Source organism: Lolium rigidum, chromosome 4 (genome assembly GCF_022539505.1).
Source record: "Lolium rigidum isolate FL_2022 chromosome 4, APGP_CSIRO_Lrig_0.1, whole genome shotgun sequence".
Classification (NCBI taxonomy): Eukaryota; Viridiplantae; Streptophyta; class Magnoliopsida; order Poales; family Poaceae; genus Lolium; species Lolium rigidum.
In genome coordinates this window covers 282,173,473-282,177,802 of record NC_061511.1, presented here as the reverse complement: position 1 = coordinate 282,177,802, position 4,330 = coordinate 282,173,473, and positions in this window count along the sequence as shown.

Here is a 4,330-nt window from a genome sequence, read left to right as displayed (position 1 = left end):
TGTGATGTTCTCATCGATAGCACAACATCTGTGCTATTTCGTCGGAGGTGATGTTCTCATCGATAAAGTGACATATGTAGTGACTTCGATAATTTTGAAATTGACTCTGGTTTTGTGTATACGCCTGGTGAGTCAACTAATGCTAATTTTTCATAAATACTCAACGATGCATGGATATACTTGCACATATTGATCGATTTACACTTTGTTTTTTTTGACAAAACTCTTCATATCCTAGCACATATATATGTGAATTGCCACCACATTCTAGCTTGTAGCAAGTGTACATACATACATTTTATTACAGACGTATCTCTCGCTTTTCTTTTTTGACTTGACTCATCTCTAGCTAGGCAGGTTTGGCATTTTTTTTTGCGAAAGCAGGTTTGGCATATATATTCTCCTATTTTATCTACTCGATCTACCATTGTCTTACCCACTCTTTAGTGGTGTATCTATTTTTACCATGTGTTTAGTATGGAAATGTGCATCTCAAATGGTTGTATCTAGCTGCCTAGCTAAAGGGCAATATATTTGCTCGCTTTCTCGTGTCATAAATAAATACGTTTCAGGATTGTTAATTCACAATTAGGCAAAGAAAAATTAATCCTAGTCAACTTTTTAAGACCCACATTAACCTCCAACCTTTTCCATAACTAAAAAAGCATTTATTTTTGGTATATCTCTAAGGATGTGTTCTATGATCTCTACGACCAGAATGGAGCACTTGGCACTATCACTGGACTTCTACCTATTTATGGTCATCTGCTTCGCTTCTTCAGGGCCACCATTGCTCCAAGTGGTGGGAACAATGATGCTCTTCGGGGTGCTCTCGTGGACCTTCTTCGTCTCGCCTTTGATTGTGCACAGGATGGTGATGAGACCACAGACTTCACAGTTGATGTCATGGATTATATCTTTCATGAGATCCATGATGCCATGGTTTCCCGGACTTCTATGCCATATGCTCCTTACATTCAGCTTCTTATCAATGACACTGCTGTGGCGGAAGAAATGAGTCAGTTTCCATTTGGGGCATTAAGGTCAAGAAGGCATATATTAAGAGGAAGGCAGCTGCCCCAGTTGCTGGTTCGTTTATGGGAGATGCCCGCTCTAGTGCCTTTGCACCCGGTCGTTCTATTGCTACTCCTCTCATTCAAAAGGAAGTGAAGAAACTCAACTGGTTCCAGCGCAATGTTCTTTGCATGAACATTGAGATTCATAAGGGGAACTTTGAGGCCAACCGTCAACGCGCAGATATCCAGCATACCCAGGCAGTCATTCTACACAAGCTCGATGGTGAGCAAGGTGCTCCTCCTCAGCCTCCTATTCACTCCGCTTACAGTGGTTGGCACTCTTCTCAGGTTCAGTGGTTAGCCATCGAGCAGAGCCTTCAGAGGAACAACATATCTCGCAACTCTCCACCAGCTGCTGACAGTGCTGAAGAGTATGAGTCCGAGACGGGCTCCGAGTGATCTCCATGGGATGAGTAGCATCACTCTTTTCCCCTTTTTGGCGTTTCGATGCCAAAGGGGGAGAAGTGTTCTATGTAGGACTTCTACGGGCTTGGCATTGGTAGGGCACATGCATATGCGTTTACCATTCCTTTATTGCTTGTGTCCTCTTTCTTATCATTTGTTTGAACTATTTGGCTTAGTTTGGTTGTTTAAAACTATCTTCTATGTGTGTTTCTGAGACATATTGTTAAGGTTTTCGGAATTCATTATGGGAATTGTATATGTTGACACCAAAGATTATGATATGGTGTGTGAGTTAAGGTATTCGGTATTCTATATCACCATGTTGGTATGACATCTATCACTTTGTCTCAACTATATGTGCTTATGTCTCGCGTTTTGTTCATGTTGGATACCTTTTTGTGTTGAGGCACCTCGTACCTATGTGTGGTTGATACGTCTCAAATGTATCTATAATTTCTTATGTTCCATGCTAGTTTTATGACAATACTCACATGTTTTATATACACTTTATATCATTTTGATGCATTTTCCGATACTAACCTATTAACAAGATGCCGAAGCGACAGTTCATGTTTTCTGCTGTTTTTGGTTTCAGAAATCCTACACAGAAATATTCTCGAAATTGGACGAAACAAAAGCCCACGGTCTTATTTTCCACGGAGCCTTCCAGAAGTCCGAAGAGGAGACGAAGAGGGGCGACAAGGCGGCCACACCCTAGGGGGGCGCGGCCCCACCCCTGGCCGCGCCGCCCTATGGGGTGGGCCCCTCAAGCGTCCCCCGACTCTGCCCCTTCGCCTATTTAATCTCTCTGTCGCAAAAACCCTAGTACCGAGTGACAAGGGATTAACTTATCAATGCCTACAGATTGTAGACTAGGGTTTTAGTCGGATGTAGAGGGCAAGTAGATCTCGAAGGTTTCAGCCAAAAAGTACTCGACGATGTAAAAACTAGGGTTGCGTAGAACAATGAATCGATCCTTTCTTTGTCCCTCGACTCCCCCTTATATAGGATGCGGAGCCGAGGGATTCGTAATACACAAGTTACAGAGTCCGGGAGGGTTTCCAACCCGTCCCGCAAGATTACAAGTAGTACTTTCTAATACAACTCTAGCTTTCCTTACTAATAACTTGGGCTTCCGAATCTTCTTATTCCTCGAGTTATGGGCTTTCAGTAAACCCCGGGTACTATCTTCGGCAGGCCCATTGGGGATGCCTATGTCAGTAGCCCCCGAGATTTTGCTTGAATCAAAGAATCAGGGAAAATCTCCAACTTTAATCATTCAATAATTCTGTCGAATTTATCACATATCTTTGGATATGCAATTATATATTGTACAGGGATAATGGTAGTTGGGGCTGGTTCATCTGACGGATCAGGTACTAGTTAACTGCTCTAGTGGCAATCCGCAAAAACTTACTTCAAGATCACGTCCCTGGACATGATCTCGGGATACTGGTGTAAACTTCGACAGGTGCCGCTTAAGGTCTTACCATTCTGTCGAGTCCCAGTCATATTTTATCGGGTACCTAACGCGTGCGTTAGGATTTTTCTTCGTATCTGTTGATACGGAAAAAGTAGCAACCGACGTCAGAGACGGTGCCACGCCGCTCAGAACGGATCCCGGGTCTTACCTTCGCAAAGTTTTGCGGCATTCAAAGATTATTCGCGACTTTGGCACTCTGAGAATATATTGTCGAGTGCCTTTTCGGCTGCTGGAATAGCACATTTTATTGAGTCAACGGATGACTTATCTTGCCTTCCCAATGGGAGTATATGCAGAGTTATTTGTATAACTCGAAATGAGCTCACTTCTTCTTGATTCTTTCTCTCTCTCTTTTTTTTTATAATTTCATCGGGCACGCGAACAGCGTTCCCGATGGGAGTAGCCCCCGAGGCTACAGCCAAGAACTAGTGCTTGGTTGTAGGCTCAACACTTTTAATGCCTCATGTCGCTATATTGTCATTCTTTCTCGAACTTTTTATATCTATCGGGTGCGCGACCAGCGCTCCCGATGGGATTAGCCCCCGAGGCTATGAACAAATGCTTGCATTTGGTCATAGGCTCTCGCCATTTCTATGTTGTCATACTCGAACTTTTCTTTTTTCCAAAGTAGCCCCCGAGCATTTCGGTGACGATTTTCTTCCTTGTGTATGCGAGGTTAAACCAAGGCAAATAAATTATATTGAGTATACTATACTTGCGGGTACTAGCCCCCGAGCCTTTTTTTTGTTGATCCCTATTTTGTATCTTTATTTATTTTGCGAGGTGTTTTGCACCAAGGCGAAATATTTTTGGTAATATATATTGTAACTTCTGGGCACAAGCCCCCGAGCCTGTCGAAGAAAAAGATATGTATCTCCACTATCTTTATTATATTGCAGCACCACGAGCCCGCCTCATTAAAAACCTTTTCCAGCCCCACTCGGTGCCCTGAAAAAGGAAAAGAGTGCGTCTGAAAACTCGCGGGCGTTTCAGTACATTGTATTTTTACAAGGACTATATTTCGACTCTAGGCGTAAAAACGCCTGAGTTGTGCCACGTTCCAAGGATTTGGCTCAGCAACTCCTGACTTCTTGTCCTTTATCCTGTACGCTCCTCCTTCGATTACTTCTGTGATGATGTACGGGCCAAGCCATGGCGACTCGAGTTTTTCGTGGCTCTTTTGATTGAGTCGTAGAACTAAGTCTCCAACCTGAAAGGATCTTGGTCGCAAATATCGACTGTGGTAATTTTTCAAGTCTTGCTGGTACTTAGTTACCCGTGATAGTACTTCGTCTCGAGTTTCGTCAAGTGCATCGACATCGTCTTCCAATGCTTTTCTGGAAGCTTCTTCATCGTATTCCGTGAC